Below are 367 nucleotides of genomic sequence, written 5' to 3'. Positions count from 1 at the left end.
ATCGGTGTAGACTCGCTCTGTTTCAACTGTATTTATTGCTGCATTTCTCAGCATAAACTTATCCCAGTGTATTTTTTATAAATAAATATTTTTTTTGAACATTCACATGAGCCAGCAGCTGGTTATGTTAAGGACCCCTCCCCAGGGTCTGTGGTCAGTCGCTGCCTCAACATTTCTCTCCTCAACCCTCACCACAGCACACCCTGCTTGGGAGGGGCCGGCAGGATGGGGGGCCCAGCAGGATGGGGGACCTGCCGTTGTACATGGGGACCCACAGCCAGGACTCAAACTGCTCCTGGGCCCCTGCCTAGTCTGGTGGCTCAGCTGCCCAATGTGCCTCACACCCAGCTCTGGGTCACCTTAACCC

General features: G+C 53.1%; 1 protein-coding gene across 1 annotated transcript in view; it reads left to right on the top strand.

The window, feature by feature from the left end:
- The window catches only part of CNN3 (calponin 3), a 12,117-nt gene that overhangs the window by 5,857 nt on the left and 5,893 nt on the right, over window positions 1–367 (top strand). The window lies entirely within an intron of this gene.

Source organism: Myotis davidii, unplaced genomic scaffold (assembly GCF_000327345.1).
Source record: "Myotis davidii unplaced genomic scaffold, ASM32734v1 scaffold217, whole genome shotgun sequence".
In the NCBI taxonomy this organism is placed as follows: Eukaryota; Metazoa; Chordata; class Mammalia; order Chiroptera; family Vespertilionidae; genus Myotis; species Myotis davidii.
This window is presented reverse-complemented; position numbering and strand designations above follow the sequence as displayed.